The following is a 17107-nucleotide window of genomic DNA, read 5'->3' on the forward strand; positions in this document are numbered from 1 at the left end:
GTTTATTTTAGGGTTTATAATATTTATCTTAGGGTTTTTATAACTTAGGTTTATAATATTTATCCCTTGGGTTTAATATTAGTCCCTTGCAACGATGCACTATAGCTATTGGAGGGAGAGAGAGGCAAGGTTTGATGTTTACATCTATATCAACAATGAAATCAATAGATGGCTTGCGAATTTTGCTACCTTTTTCTTTTCAACGTTATGCAAAAATGCAAGACAATGCGAGAAGGGATTAGTTGGAAAGCGTGAATGGTCATGATCATTATCTTATTGATTTGAATTGGTGCAACTTTTTTCATTGGTCTCAGTGTGTTTTGGAAGAGGCTAGCGTTTAATAATTGTGTTCTGGTGGAGTGTTTAAAGTTGAATTTCGTATCAACCACATTTAAATTGTTGTTTGATTTTTATTAAATGTTTATTTCATAATTTATTCATTATTATTTATTAAATGATTATTAATATAATTGTTGTTATTATCTTTATTTATTTATTATTATTATTTAATATAATAGTAATAATATAATAATAATAATTATTAATATGGTTCTTATATTTATATTATTATTATTGATAATAACATTAATAATATTGATTTTTGATATTATTAATAATTTATATATGTGCTTGATATAGACTTATCGACATTTATCAACCATAATGTGGTTGTGCTAGTTATATTAATTATAGAATAAATTCACATTTAAAAAATGAAACACAAAAAACATAATTAATTTAGATCATCATTGTGACTACACTTACCGACCAGACCATTATTTAGTGTGTTTTGAGCTTATTGTTTCTAAATCAAAGCCAACTTGATGTATACAAAATTTATCAAAGATTTTGAATTTAACGGAGTTTTTGTCAAACTTGCCTTCACATAATTTCTGTAAAAGTACATTGAATATTTTGAAAACAATCAACTTCATATTTGTATCATTTTGTTAATGTTTGGAATTTTAATTTTGATTTAGACTAAAATTTAACTGCATGTTAACTTATTGTTTTGTTTGTACTGTTACAGTGGATAGTCAGTACATGGAAGAAGCTTGGATTTGAGGAAAACATAAGATGAAATATTTGAAAAAAAATCATCAATGTTAAAGTAGAAAATGGATAGATCAATAGAATACTTTCAATAGAGTAGAATATTGTAGAACATAGGTAGATCGATAGAATACTTTCAGTAGAATAGAGGGAGCATAACAAAATTGTGTGGAAAATATATAAGATTTTACAGGCATGTGATTTTGAATTTTGTTAAAATAATAATAAGATTTTATAGCAGATGCGATTTTGAATTTCGTTAAAAAAATCATCAATGTTAAAGTAGAACATGGATAGATCAATAGAATACTTTAAATAGAGAAGAATATTGTAGAACATGGGTAGATCAATAGAATACTTTCAGTAGAGTAGAGGGAGCATAACAAAATTGTGTGGAAAATATATACGATTTTACAGGCATGTGATTTTGAATTTTGTTAAAATAGTAATAAGATTTTATACCAGATGTGATTTTGAATTTTGTTAAAATAATAGTGATATAATTGCAATAAAGTGTCTTGTCATATGATTAGTAACTATTGTTAAGTGTTTTTGGTTATATGATAGTTAACCATAGTTAAAATAGGACGTTTCAACCAAAACCCAGTAGAGATTTTTAAAAACTTGAGTTAAATTTGTTTAATCTGTAGGTTTCAATAAAGTGTCTTGTCATATTATTAGTAAGCACTGCCAAGTGTTTTTTGTCATATAATATTTAACCATAGTTAAAATAGGAAATTTTAGCCAAAATCCCCTAGAAATTTTTAAAAACTTGAGCTAAATTGTTTAATCTGTAAGATATTTTTCAGGGTACTAAAACTATTTCTGCATTGAAAAAGATATTTTAAATAACAAAAAATCATAATCTTACTTGAAATTGTATTGCCAGATTCCAATAAAAAAACCATTTACTCTATAAATTAGGCTTTGCCTATATATTAAATAGTGAATCACTTAAACCTACCTCCCAATTGATACTATAACCCTAACATTAAACCTATCACATATAACTCTAACCTTGAAGCTATCACGCGAACCAGTTGATACTATATAACTCTAACTTTAAACCTATCACACAAAAACCTACCTTCCTGCTGATACTATAGGTCTAACCTTAAATTCTAAGATTCTAATCACAATTAAAATAAACATCTTGTGGTGCATAGCAGATTGGATCGCCGAATGGGTATAACAGGAGAGATCACAATGTTTTTGTAAAATTATAAGTTTTTTGTGATCTGATTCCCAGGAGAAAAAGGATGACAATTTTACAGCAACAGATGTTCCAAATAGGAACTCTGAAGCCAATTTCAGAGGAATCAGGGAACAGGGAAACACCCAACTGCAAGTGGCAGATACTACTAGTCTTATTCATCGAAAGGAACATCAGCAATTGGACTGGTTACTTGTTACGCAGAGACTAACTAGGCTGCACGATCAACTTCTTGATCTCACTCACACAGGCTTCCATGTTCCTGTAAGAGGTCCCCCCTTCTTGCACTGCTGCTTTGGCCGCCTTGCTTAGCTCCTCTGCTCTTTTCATTTCTTCTCCTTCTCTTCCCAGCAGTTGTTTGACTGCTATTTTCAAGTCATCTTTGTTTGGCACCGTGGTGGCACCTCCACAAAACCTGACTCCAACCTTGAGATATTCCACCAATAACCTAGCATTATAGTATTGATCAGCGGTCATGGGCCATGTTATCAGCGGCACTCCCAGTGTGATGCTTTCCAGTGTAGAATTCCACCCGCAGTGGGTAAGAAAACACCCAACAGAGGGGTGTGACAGAATCAAGAGCTGAGGTGCCCAACCTTTAATTAACAGACCCCTTCCTCTCATTCTCTCTTCAAAACCTTGTGGAATCACACCATATTCATCAGCAGGCATACCATTTGGAGTATCCCTGATGACCCATATGAAGGACTCTTCGCTTGCCTCCAGCCCCGCTGCCATTTGCTGGATTTGTTTATTTGAAAGGCAGGCCTGGCTGCCAAAGCAAATATAAATAACAGACTTCTTTTCCCGAGAGTCCAGCCATTGCAGGCATACTGATTCATCAATTGAAGTGCGTTTCCCTCTCTCAATCATATTTGTTCTCTGCTTCGTCTCGAAGACAGCAGGAGGTAGCAGAGGACCCAAAGACCAAGCAGGCCTGCCTGAAACAACCCTGTGCAAATGGTCGATATAAAGAGATTCTAGATCATAGAAAGTGTTGATAAGAGTACCCCAGCTTTTCAAATTCAAATTCATGGTATATCTGATGAATTCACATACAGGATCTGATCTCTGGTATATTAGTGCAAAAGGGGAGATTTGACACTTAGGAAAATTAGCAAGATGCGGTACTTCGGGGAAATGTACTGTTTCGTCTTCAGAATCCATTAATTGGGGCATGTGTTTCCAGAGAGAATAGCCGAGAGAAACAACAAAAGCACCAGAGGTATGGAATACTATCCTGGGTATCCCGAGCTTGGCAGCTGTGTCGTGAGTCCATCCCAAAAATAAATCGCTGATTAAGCAGACAGGAGGACCAAACCCATCTGAGCTATTTTTCTGTTGTTGGAACCAATGTTCTATTGGAAGAGCGAGCTGCCTGAATGAATAAATGAAGAGTGGAATGAGCTGAAGCGTAGGAAGGTTCCCCACGTTTTCACATTCCGGGGGGAGGCCTTCAGTAGGAGGGAGCGGAATGATAAGAGGTTGAATCTGAAGGCCCTCCGATGAAGCTCTCTGCAAAAGAGGATTCAAGAGGGATTGATTTCGAGGAGTTGTGAGGACCGTTGCAGAGAGCCCATGGGAGGCAAGGGTGTAGGTGAGATCGAGCAGGGAAATCATATGGCCCTGTGCTGGGAATGGGAATACAAGAACATGAGGTCTCCTCTCCATGTTGCGATTCCAGTACAGTGACTCTCCAGATTTGAGCTGGTTATAGTGATTTATGATCAGAGTGGTAATAACTGCGCTCTTTTGACTTAAATAAGAAGCAAAAGGTGGAAAATTGTGTGGGCAGGAAATCAAAACCAGAGCTCTATAGAGTGGACGAATTATGTTGTGACACGGAAGTTGGCGTACAGAGCTTGCGTATGCTCTCTGCGTGGGAACATCCCCACGAATACAAAACTTAAAAATAATTCACTCCATCACATGGATGGTGATGAAACTTAAAAACAATTCAGATCACATGAAATGTGTAGTTGACCATGATAAGAAAATGCATTCACAAGGCACGTAGCTATAAGAGTGGAAGAGTGATGTCGACATGAAATAAAAATTAAAGTAGAAGAGCTACGTCGTGAAATCCAAGTTGAGATATTAAACTTTTATTTAGAAAGATGGTGAATATTATTTATATATTAAGAGATATATTGTTTAATTTATTTGATTTTTAGATTGTGGGATATAATCTTATTATAAAGAGTAGAAGAGTGATCTTCACATGAAATTAAATTCAAAGTAGAAGAGTTAGGTAGTGACATCTAATTTGAGAATATCAAATTCTTATTTAGAAAGTTGGTAAATATTATGTATATATTAAGAGATATATTGTTTAGTTTTTATTTTTATTTTTTAGATTGGAGGATATAATTTTAGTGTAGAGAGTGGAAGAGTGATGTTGACATGAAACTAAAATCAAAGTAGAAGAGCTATGAGTTGAGGATATTAAACTTTTATTTAAAAAGTTGGTAAATATTATGTATATATTAAGAGATATATTGTTTAATTCATTTGATTTCTAGATTGGGGGATATAATCTCATTATAGAGAGTAATAAATGTTTTGTCGTTAAATGTGTTAAGGGTATATTGTTTATTTCAAAAAGTTTTTTTTATCAATTTTTTAAATCCTTCCATTAGATAGTGAAGAAATGACGCATAGTTTGAGTAATTTGAAACTGATTATGATATGAGAATGGGTTTATATGGTGAGTTTAAAAAGTGAGTTTAAAAAATGTTTTATTAAATTTGTAATCACCTTTTGTTTAAAGGAGTGAGATAACATCACTTGGTGTAGGGTGTAAGGGTTGATAACCATGAGTACTTCAAAGATTCCACTAATATGTAGAATTCATTTCGTATGATAGCAATGTATACACGCTAGAAGAGAAGGATGAGGGATGTTACTTCATCTTATTTCTTTAATTCTTTAAACAAATTAACCATTACTTCAACTATAGTGACCATTATGACTCTTCATAAGGAAGGGAAGATTAGTTTATTGTAGCGTGATCAATGAAGGATCTCAATAAGAGATGTATATTTTATGTTTTTAGCCGCCATATTTTAATATTCTCAGGCATTTGTTTGGCCAACTTTGAGCCACCTGTGAACCTCTCTCTCTAGTTGGGACCCAGCTTATGAAAATAGTACATCTAGGTATGATCTATCAAGGATAACTTGTTCAAAGTTTTATTTATCTAAAGGCTATATGGTTTTCAAGGAGTAGGGGACAATGTGTGCTTGTTCATTGATGAAAGCTAACATTCTCTAGTACATTCTAAAGGTCTAGTCTAGGTAGGAGATAATGAGATTCTAAGCTACCTCCATTCTTATGGGTTCTCTATGGGTGGCCACTTGAAGGAGCAATATTAGTGCACAAATCTGAATGGAAGGATTAACAAAGGGAAAGAAAAGATGGTTGATACCAATTCTTTTGAGCCTAGCAAATGAAACATACCACAAGAATGCAGGAACCACAACAAGGATATCCCCTTTACTAAGCAGACCAAGGCTGAAATGGAGGTTAAGGAGGTCCTCACAAAGTACCATAGTAGGTTTTCATTTAACACCAAAGTTGAGGTTGAGAAAATAAAGGATAAGGTTCGAGAGAGATGAACCGTTATTTCTTTAGTAGACATTGATGTTGAGCTAAAGATCTAGATACCTAATACTTGCTTCTCACATAGCTTGGATACTATTGAGGGCCCCGAAATCGGGCCAACAACAAGGGGGATACCCACCCGGTCGGGAACCTGGTTGGCGGCTCCTTGCCCGTTTGGTGTAGCGGGTCCGACTGGGGATGATGGGACCAGCTTCCCAATTTAAAAGGATGTGTGTGTGTGTGTAGATTTTTGATGATGCTAATCTAAAGGTAATTTCAAGCTAATCTAATTCTAAACTCTAAATTGACTCAATGCTACTGTAATCTAACAAAAACAACACATCTAATCTATACTAACCCGGGGTAGGATTCTTTCTTCATGCGATCTAAAAAGATTTCATACAATAACTGGTAATAAAGATCATTCAACTATCATAAGAATATAAATCAATTAAGATAAACCTTTCTGCATAAGAAGTTAGGCAAAACAGTTGTGAACAACATATCGCATGATAAGTTATTCATATGTTAAGCACAAACAAATGATTCCACTGTACAAAAGTGCCAAATGGTAATCCAAACATTCATACATCAACATATAAACAAATCAGCTATATATCACTCTAAGAGTATGAGCAGAAATTAATCAAGAGATAAAAGTACCATTTATGACTGATTTTCACTCACAAACTTCAAGCAATAACGATTTATCTCTATTTACTTCTAACATCTACTAAGAGTACAGAAGTGCAACATTAGTAGCAGACATTAAAATGCAAACATAAATAAATCTCGATCCATCCATTCACCAAAAACCACCTCCGAGGGTGCAAAAGTGCATGTTCTGAGGACAAGTTTTTTGACAAATTTCCGGACCCTTCTCCAAATGCCATGAGAAGGGTTAAATACTACTAACTAACTAATCTTAATTACACAAATTTAGGGAACGACTTCAAATGACCGCCCTTTTACTAAAGCAAATTTATTTCTAAAAATTGAATCTAATTTCTAACCGTTTCTGTATCTGCTCCTTAGTGCTGTAAGCAATGTGAGGTTCACCTGGAAAGAGTCGGCTGGTTGTCTTTTCCTTTTGCTCGGGCGATAAAAGTAGAAATAACAAAAGCTGGCACCTCTTTCTGACAAACTAGAAGATATTTTTGAAAATCTTCCTCTGGCTGGGTGTATACTTAGTATAACCCATATTTCTTTCAAACTGATTGTGTTGTTGCTATTTCGGTTTCCGGCCGTGTGAATGACTCAATGAGTTAGGGATTTCGTTGCCTGAACAATCTTACGTATTGAAAATTGCTTCCATTCTTTGTTCCAGGCTTTTCTGAAGCATCATCCCTTTTCAGCGTTTTTCTTTTTGCTTTATCCAATCTGAGCTTCAGGATCTTTTGCAAACATGCTGCTTTTGTGCGCCTTTGACTCTGAGTCTTGGATAGTCTATTTTCATCAGTGCCTGTTGAGTGATACTCTGGAATCCGCGGCTCTGCTGCATGCGGCATTCATCTGCGAAGGCATCTCCTCTCTGTTCTTCTAGTATTGGTGCTTTCCCCTTTTCCTTGGATGTTTCCTGCATATAGATTTATATTAGTTGCTGCCTTGCAGTTCACGCAAAGGAAAAGAGATATGACAAAAAGATTGACATGAAAGCTTTAAACTCTAATGAATGCATAATCATGACACTCATATTGACTTGAATCTTCGAAAAACGCAACACGATCATCTTTGGATACTCAAGCGTGCAATCATTAATTTTCCTTAAGGTGCGCGCTCGATTTTGGGTTTACAGATCATGCCGAAGAAACTTTGCGATGAGTGGTTTCTGCGATTCGTATCGCAGCAATTAATAGTCTCATTCGTTGCAGATTGCAAATCGCAAAATCACAGTTTGTAGGATCGCAAATCGCAATATCGCAATTTTCATTTGCTCGTTGTGTGCTGCTTTTGCAACGTTTGCGATATGCGACGTCGCGTATCGGCCGTCGACGATTCCTTTTTATTTTCTTTTAAGGGCGCTTTCAAAATATGCGATGCGATGAATTTCGCATCGCTTCTTTGCAGCTTATTTACGCGCATAGGAAAAATGCTTCACTTTCTCTTTGCGATGCGATATAGCTTTTAGGGAGTTAAATACAAAAATTTTGATAAAAATATTTTTGAGATTTTTTGTTAAGGGTCCCCCTTTGCTTGATATTATTGCTAATACTAAACAAAGAGGGGGGTTGTTGGTGACCACAACAATGGCGATTCACTGTGAAGAACCAATTATCTCTGCTTTTCTATTGACATTTCCACTTCCGAAACAGAAAAATTTTCATATGTCTAAATTTTGTTATGGACAGATAGAGTAGATTACCCCTCATCCTGTGAATGATACTTTGTTTCAACCTTTCTTTTTTGTCCAATTGTCTGCTTCCCTAGGCTTAGTTCTTGCATTCATACCAGACATTACTCGGTCCTTTTTTAAAAGATAAAATAAGGTCTTCTCTGCGTACTGGCTTTAAAATATGCTCATTTGTCGTAGGTAGAGCCTCTGCTGCCCGCAAGCGTCCATAGCCTCGACAGGGTTACCATGTTATCCAGCAATGATCCTTTTTCCTGTTTGAGGTTATTTACAACACTTCAGAGAAAAATCCTTTTTGACACTTTTTCCTTTTTATTCTCTAAAGAACAATGTCTTGGTTTGGTGGCCAAATTATGACACAGTCATTCACTTGATTTACACTTTTGCTGAACAAGCTAGCTCGTGATGAGACCCCTTGTCTTTTGATTGCAACAATCTTGAGTCGTTGCCCTGTTTTGATAGACAGTATTGGCAAAGTCAGCAAGTTATAATATCTGTGATCATGATAAGCCGGATCGTGATGAGACCTCTTATTCTTTGAGATATAGTGCTTTCTCGGATTGTTTCTCTGAACGCTGCGGTTTCGTTTTGCAGGGAGGAAGTCGTTGTTTTTCCTTAAGAAAGCTCTGGACGACAATAATAGAGCTTGAAAACAACAATTTTACAGAGAATATTTATTTTATTATTGATGATACCTTTCATTGTGCTGACATAAAACAATTTTTTACCAAAGGTTGCTTTCATCAAAGTCTTTTGAAAGGTTGAAACTAATATCATGTTCAGGTTAAAGTTAACTCTATTTGTCAATAATAAAAATCAGATTTTTCGAAAAGCTTTGCTATTTGTATAAGTGAAATCAAAATCTGATAGAGAGTTAGTGTGCTCTTTCATGAATCCTTTTCAATGATCATTTACAACCGATTTTATTTATAAGAAAGAGAAAAACAAAATAAAAGAAACTAAAACTATCCTACAAAAATAGAAGAGTGATCTTCTATGGAAAATACATTTTAAGAATCTGTTCATTCACAGGCAAAGAATCTCTTCTACCTGCCAAATCCTGCAACATAAACGTCGATGGGCCTATGACTTCTACAATTTGAAAAGGACCAAGCCACAGCTTCTGAAATTTCGTATGTTTGCCCTTTTTTTCATGAGCCTTATCCCATTTCAAAACTAAATCTCCCATCTGAAAGTTCTTTCTGGTTATGATGGCTGAGTCAAAAGAGGATTTTATTAGCGCTTGGTGGTGAGCATGGGTTTTCTTAGCTTGTTCTCAGCGTTCTTCTAGTTTGATTATCTCCATTTGTCTTAATTGCAAAGAGGAAGTAGATACTTCATTGATGTGTTGTACTAAAGACAAAGAGGGAATGACTAAGTGAGTTGGAAGAACCACTTCTTTCCCATAAACTAAATTAAAGGGAGAAGTGCCGATTGAAGCTTTCTTCGTGATTCTATCTGCCCATAAAGCATTTACCAGCGCTTTGTGCCAATTCTTTTGGTTTTGGTCGACTGTTCTTTTGATAATCCTGATTAGGTTTTTGTTTGTTGATTCAGCCAACCCATTACCTTGCGGATAGTAATTAGCAGAATATTTGAATTTGAACCCTCTTTTTAATGCAAACTCAGTCATTGCATTTCTAGAAAAGTATGATGCATTATCAAACATTAAGGCCGTTGGCAACCCAAACCTAGTGATGATAAATTGATCTATGAATTCAATAATGTTTTCAGAATTAACTGTCTTGAGAGGAACTGCTTCTACCCATTTAGTAAAATAATCTGTTGCCGTGAGGATATACCTATGCTACTTAGAAGAGTGAGGAACGATGTCACCTATTATGTCCAAGCCCCATTGGCTGAATGGTTGCTCGATGTTAACCGACTGTAGTGGCATGGACGATTTCCCTTGTTTCCCTGCAGCAGTCTGGCAGATTTGGCATTTCCTTACGTAATCGTATGAGACTTTGAACAGCGTGGGCCAATAATATCCTGCACGTAAGATCTTATGCGCAGTAGTCTCTCCAGCATAGTGTCCACCTGCTGGTCCATCGTGGAGTTCCTGCAAAACCTTTTCGGCTTCAGTTTTCTCAAGACACCTAAGAAGTACAAAATCATAATTCCTTTTAAACAGAACATCATTTATGAGCTGGTATTGTTTAGCTTTCAACCTCAGAGCTCTTTTCTTGATGTGATCCAGGTGTGATGGAGCATACCCGTTCTTAAGATAATAAATGGTGTCCGCATATAATGATTCTGCGTCGTTTAGGCTTACCTCATACGTGTGTACCTCTTCAGATGAGTTCTCAGGAATTTGCGATGCTCCAGCTAACATCTTGCAGAAGCCTTGACCTCTTACGATGTTTGCTGGTTTGATCTCAAGATCGTATTCTTGTAAAGCGGTAATCCAATTCGCCCTCTTTTCACCCACATCCTTCTGTACCAACAAGTTTCTTACCGCTGGAAACGGTACGACGACTTTGGTATGGGCTTTAAGTAAGAAAGGTCTGAAATATTTGATCGCTTTGAAAATAGCATACGCTTGTTTCTCCACGTCTGAATAATTGAGCTCAGCACCTTGTAAGTTCGAGCTAAAGAACGCGATTGGAGCTTCCGCCTTTTCTTGATTTGCTTGAGTTAAAATCGCGGCATAAGATTTCTCTGAGGCAAAAGTATATAAGATAAAGGATTCTGAAAAATTTGGGGTAGCTAAAGATGGAGCGTTGATGATAGCTTGTTTGATCAAGTTGAATGCTTCGTGCTCATCTATGCCCCATTTAAAATTTGAATTCTTTTTTATCATATTTTGTAAAGGAGAAATAATACGTGAAAAATTGGGGACAAACCTTTTTACAAAATTGATTTGTCCAAGGAAAGATTGCATGGCCTTTTTGTTATGGGGTATGGATATTTCGGAAATTTCTTTGATTCTGTCAGGTTCAATGTGAATACCAGATTTCGACACTATGAATCCGAGCAATTTCCCTTCACTTAATGCGAAAAAAGATTTCTTTGGGTTAAGTGAAATTCCATACCTTAAACATCTTTGAAAGATTTGTTTCAAGTCTTTGAGATGGTCGCTTCGCTTCTTGGAGTACACTGTTATATCATCCAGGTAAATCACTACCGATTTATTGACTAAACCTTTAAATGCGATGTCCATGGCTCTCTGAAAGGTAGCGCCGGCATTGATCAGACCAAATGGCATCTTCGATATGCGTATGTGCCCCATTTGGTTCGGAATGTGGTTTTCAACTGATGATCGGGATGTACCAGCACTTGATTGTATCTTGAAAATCCATCCAGGAAAGACATTAATTCTGAGCCCGCTACTGCCTGTAGTATTTGCTCCATAGGTGGGAGGGGAAAATTATCTTTCTGACAGGCTTTGTTGAGATTCCGGAAATCAATACAGATTCTAATATCTCCGTTTTTCTTCCTAACAGGCACCATATTGGATACCCATTTGGAGTGTCTGACGGGGAAAATTATTCTGGCTCTCAACAACTTATTTAGCTCAGTCTTTATCTGATTTTCTAAGTTGGGGTGGATTTTTCTGAGCTTCTGCTGGACAGGTTTTTCATTGTCAATCATAGGGATAGTGTGTTGAATGATAGAAGTGTTGTATGTTTTCAGCTCATCGTAATTCCATGCAAAAACGTTTTTGTATTGTCTCAGAAGACGGATATACGCTGATTTTTCTTCAGGGGCTAGGCCGTGGCCCAGATTAACGTTTTGCGGCTTCTGATCGGTTCCTAGGTTCACTAATTCATAATTTAGAGTTGAACTATAGAGTTTAGAATTGGCAGACCTTTTAAACCGACTCTTCAAATCATATAAATCTTCTAACTTAACCACCGACTTAGGTATAGCATTATCAGTGCTATTTTGTTGAATTTGGAGATCATGATGGTCTTCGTCAATTATTTGATTTGAGTAGGATCCTTCAAAAGTGAGTAAATTTACAATGTCAGGGTCGTCGTTGAATACTCTCCAGTTGGTGATGTTGTCAGGGATGGATGGTCTAAAAATTAGTTCTATTGAGAACCTATCGGGACTAAAATCTTCGGAGGGAATAAGTCTAGAGGCTACGTTAGCTAACAGGTCTGCGCTCGCATTTTGGAGTCTTGGGATTGACGAAATATTGAATTCTATGAGATGTGAAGTCAGATCTTGTACTAAAGATTGATAGTGCTTTAAATGACTTGACATGCAATGTATGGTGTTACGTACCTGTTTGACGACAATTTCGGAATCTCCAAAGACTTGAAGATACTTAACATTCATCCCGATTGCTTTGTATAGGCCTTGCACCAAGGCTTCGTATTCCGCTGTATTGTTTGTGCAATCAAACTCAAGTCTACATGTGAGCATGGTCTTGTTTCCGTCTGGGCTATTTACAGAGTTATCTAAAAATTTAAAACACTTTGAATCATCAGTTTGGGAAAAATTTTCAACTTGGGACAAAACTGAATTTTCTAAGTAAGGTGAGGTGTGAGCATTGAAATTGCCGAGGAAAGAATCTACCGAGTAATTGCCTATGATACTGCTGTTGTATGCTATTGCTTCGTTCTCTCCTTCCAATTCTGTCACTGTGTACTTTTGGTGCAATTCTCGTTCAACCTTTATTTGATTGGGTTTGCCGTTGTAGGGTAACCACAAGTGCGACCAGTTGGTTGAGAAATATCTGTGGAGTTTCTCGGACCAATCCCTGCTAAGAATTAAACCATAGAATTTAGGGATATCAGCTACTAGAATGTCGATAACCTGACATACTTTCGGGTTAGACGACAATCTTATGGTCACCTGGTTAAGTTCACCAATCACTTCGACTTGAGATCGATCAAGTTGAACTATGCACACTGCAGATTTCTGAGGCTGAACATTCAATTTGGCACATATTGATCTGGGTAAAATATTCGTTGAAGCACCAGAATCAACCAAGCAATTGTGCACGTTTTTATTGAAAATTTCATAAGTGAGGAGAAAAGGAGGAGTATGGGATCTTGACCTTCCTCCAATCAAGGCAATGTCATTCGGATCAATCTTATTGACCATGTTGGTTGGAGGTCTTCCCATGTTGTGGGAAGCTACAGCTGTAGGTAAAGATGTAGTAGGCACGGCATGTAATTCTTTCATCATTATTTTCTGTTGATGTTTCAATTTTCTCAATTCGTACATAGTGATATTAGCCCTAGTCTTTTTCATGTCATCGATAATGTTATACTCCATTTCATCCGACACTATCAGTGTTCTTGATGGAGGTACCTGATCTGATTGGACTGGGCTAAATTGGGTCACTCTAGCGGTTGTTTTCTTTGTTGCGACCTTATCTTTTGTTGCAGGGCTTGCGCCCTTCTGTTTAGGGGTAGTTTGGGGAGGATCAAGTTGATTTTTGCTTCGTGTGCTAACCGGAAATGCTTCTTGATCTTCTTCTTATGGGAGGATGAAATCCCACATTCCTTGTAGTTCCACAACTTCTTCATCATCAGTCTGCCCTTCAGTGGTATTCTCTTCTTCTTCTTCTTCTTCAGATTCGACGTTTGAGACAACATTGGGTGGTTTCACCTCCATGGGAAGGTTTCTTTTAAAAGATCTGTAGGGATTTTTTGAAGAAGTTTCTGCTACTTGTTTTCTTATATCAATCATCTCGTTGGACATGGCCTTTAACACCTTTTGTAATCCTTCCATATCGAAAGGATCTTTCGTTTGCTTCTTCTTGGTGTCTTCTTTGAAAGAGATCTTCTTAGATTTGCGTTCTTCTATTGCAGATCTCTTTTCTAGGGAAACTACGCGTTTTTCTACTGCTAACGCCTCAGTTAAGTTTTCAACTAAGGTCGTCTTGTTTGCCCTATCTACGAAGATAGCCAAGTTAGATGGTAAGGCCGTGATGTACCATTCACATCTTACTTCGTCGCTGGGTTGAGAAGCAGCGGGAATTTTGTTGAGGATCTTATTGAACTGTAAATTGAAATCTTTAATGGGTTCTCTAGCCTCAGCTTTAAGATTAGATAGGTCATTGATCAATGTCGCTGTTGATCTGTCATCGCCAAACTTGGTGAGGAATTGACTTTGAAAAATGTCCCAACTTGTGATGGACCCAGAAGGTAATGAAAAGTACCATGACCCGGCTGTTCCTTGCATTGTATAAGGAAAAAGCCAGACGACAACATCTTCGTTGGTAACTCCGTTGAGATTAACAGAAAGCATGAAATTATTGATATTCTCTTCGGCTAGCATGCCTGTTTCTGGATTGAACTTGGGTAGCCATTTCTCGGGATGGGTCGGTATTGGGCTCAGGGGTGGAGGCATCAAAACCGCCCCAGGATTGTTCCATGGAGACTGGGCCATCGTTGAGCCGCTAGTTAATGAGAGTGCAGAAGACGGTCCCTGATGTTGAGAAGATGAAGATATTATGATCTTTGATGATTGAAGACGAAGGGTCGTGGAAGATGGATGAGTGATTTGGGATGAGGATGTGGGTGGTTGACTTCGTGGTGAGGGTGTTGAAATGGACGAAGTGGATGAAAGAGTCTCACGGTCAGACTCTGGTGGTGCTTTTCTTGCTCTTTTCCTAGTAGGGAGAGGGAGTTCACTTGGTTGAATACCAAATTTTTCACTCTTCAATCTGGTCAAAGGATGAGCAGGATTGTACTGCGAAGTCACGCTGCTGTTAGATTTATCAGACCTATGAGAAAAAATAGAGAATCTCTGGAGTTTACGAATCAAAGTTTGAATTTTAGGGGGTTTAATAATGAGTTGGTCTGATATATTGGAGTAGGTAGCAGCGGTGGATACTCGAGCGACTTCTAACTCTGGGTTTAACCGTAGTGGAGAAGTCGGTGGAGTTGATGAGGGTGATTTACTCTCAGAATGGCATTTAGATTTTGACTTAGTTGCCATTCATAGTTCTTCCCCTCCTTCTAGCGCCAAACATGTTGAGGGCCCCGAAATCGGGTCAACAACAAGGGGGATACCCACCCGGTCGGGAACCTGGTTGGCGGGTCCTTGCCCGTTTGGTGTAGCGGGTCCGACTGGGGATGATGGGACCAGCTTCCCAATTTAAAAGGATGTGTGTGTGTGTGTAGATTTTTGATGATGCTAATCTAAAGGTAATTTCAAGCTAATCTAATTCTAAACTCTAAACTGACTCAATGCTACTGTAATCTAACAAAAACAACACATCTAATCTATACTAACCCGGGATAGGATTCTTTCTTCATGCGATCTAAAAAGATTTCATATAATAACTGGTAATAAAGATCATTCAGCTATCATAAGAATATAAATCAATTAAGATAAACCATTCTCCATAAGAAGTTAGGCAAAATAGTTGTGAACCGCATATCACATGATAAGTTATTCATATGTTAAGCACAAACAAATGATTCCACCGTACAAAAGTGCCAAATGGTAATCCAGACATTCATACATCAACATATAAACAAATCAGCTGTATATCACTCTAAGAGTATGAGCAGAAATTAATCAAGAGATAAAAGTACCATTTATGACTGATTTTCACTCACAAACTTCAAGCAATAACGATTTATCTCTATTTACTTCTAACATCTACTAAGAGTACAGAAGTGCAACATCAGTAGCAGACATTAAAATGCAAACATAAATAAATCTCGATCCATCCATTCACCAAAAACCACCTCCGAGGGTGCAAAAGTGCATGTTCTGAGGACAAGTTTTTTGACAAATTTCCGGACCCTTCTCCAAATGCCATGAGAAGGGTTAAATACTACTAACTAACTAATCTTAATTACACAAATTCAGGGAACGGCTTCAAATGACCGCCCTTTTACTAAAGCAAATTTATTTCTAAAAATTGAATCTAATTTCTAACCGTTTCTGTATCTGCTCCTTAGTGCTGTAAGCAATGTGAGGTTCGCCTGGAAAGAGTCGGCTGGTTGTCTTTTCCTTTTGCTCGGGCGATAAAAGTAGAAATAACAAAAGCTGGCACCTCTTTCTGACAAACTAGAAGATATTTTTGAAAATCTTCCTCTGGCTGGGTGTATACTTAGTATAACCCATATTTCTTTCAAACTGATTGTGTTGTTGCTATTTTGGTTTCCGGCCGTGTGAATGACTCAATGAGTTAGGGATTTCGTTGCCTGAACAATCTTACGTATTGAAAATTGCTTCCATTCTTTGTTCCAGGCTTTTCTGAAGCATCATCCCTTTTCAGCGTTTTTCTTTTTGCTTTATCCAATCTGAGCTTCAGGATCTTTTGCAAACATGCTGCTTTTGTGCGCCTTTGACTCTGAGTCTTGGATAGTCTATTTTCATCAGTGCCTGTTGAGTGATACTCTAGAATCCGCGGCTCTGCTGCATGCGGCATTCATCTGTGAAGGCATCTCCTCTCTGTTCTTATAGTATTGGCGCTTTCCCCTTTCCCTTGGATGTTTCCTGCATATAGATTTATATTAGTTGCTGCCTTGCAGTTCATGCAAAGGAAAAGAGATATGATGAAAATATTGACATGAAATCTTTAAACTCTAATGAATGCATAATCATGACACTCATAATGACTTGACTCTTCAAAAAACGCAACACGATCATCTTTGGATACTCAGGCGTGCAATCATTAATTTTCCTTAAGGTGCGCGCTCGATTTTGGGTTTACAGATCATGCCGAAGAAACTTTGCGATGAGTGGTTTCTACGATTCGTATCGCAGCAATTAATAGTCTCATTCGTCGCAGATTGCAAATCACAAAATCGCAGTTTGTAGGATCGCAGATCGAAGATCGCAATATCGCAATTTTCATTTGCTCGTTGTGTGCTGCTTTTGCGACGTTTGCGATATGCGACGTCGCATATCGGCCGTCGGCGATTCCTTTTTATTTTCTTTTAAGGGCGCTTTCAAAATATGCGATG

The 17107-nt window shown here is 37.3% G+C and overlaps 1 pseudogene; it reads right to left on the reverse strand.

Moving 5' to 3' along the window:
- Window positions 1–2066: 2066 nt before the first annotated feature.
- Window positions 2067–4019, reverse strand: LOC149207346 (UDP-glycosyltransferase 89B2 pseudogene; annotated as a pseudogene).
- Between the last annotated feature and the right edge of the window lie 13088 nt (window positions 4020–17107).

This window comes from Pinus tabuliformis, chromosome 1_2 (assembly GCF_031772625.1).
Source record: "Pinus tabuliformis cultivar Carrire ecotype Pingquan chromosome 1_2, CPIR1, whole genome shotgun sequence".
Lineage (NCBI taxonomy): Eukaryota > Viridiplantae > Streptophyta > Pinopsida > Pinales > Pinaceae > Pinus > Pinus tabuliformis.